Below are 335 nucleotides of genomic sequence, written 5' to 3' on the forward strand. Positions count from 1 at the left end.
CTGACGGCGCCGGTCGCAGCCATGCTGGCTCTTGACCTGTGAGGAGGGAGCAGAGATGGAGGAATGAGACCAGCAGCAAGAGCAGAGACCCCAAAAAACCCCCCCAGTGTCACCCAAAACATCACCCCTCCCTGACACGCTTTCAGAGGGGGGTCACAAAGCAGCCAGGGGAACCTCACCCCCTTCTCCCTGCGCTTTCCTTCCCAGCACAGGGAAAATGCCACTTGTGGGGAGCACCCAGCTGCAGCCCTCACTCCTTTCCCTGCACCCCACCACAGCCAGGCCCCCCCCCCTGGGCTGCCAGGGACCACCACTGGCCCGTGGAGCCAACCGCT

Source organism: Merops nubicus, unplaced genomic scaffold, assembly GCF_000691845.1.
Source record: "Merops nubicus isolate BGI_N331 unplaced genomic scaffold, ASM69184v1 scaffold31337, whole genome shotgun sequence".
Classification (NCBI taxonomy): domain Eukaryota; kingdom Metazoa; phylum Chordata; class Aves; order Coraciiformes; family Meropidae; genus Merops; species Merops nubicus.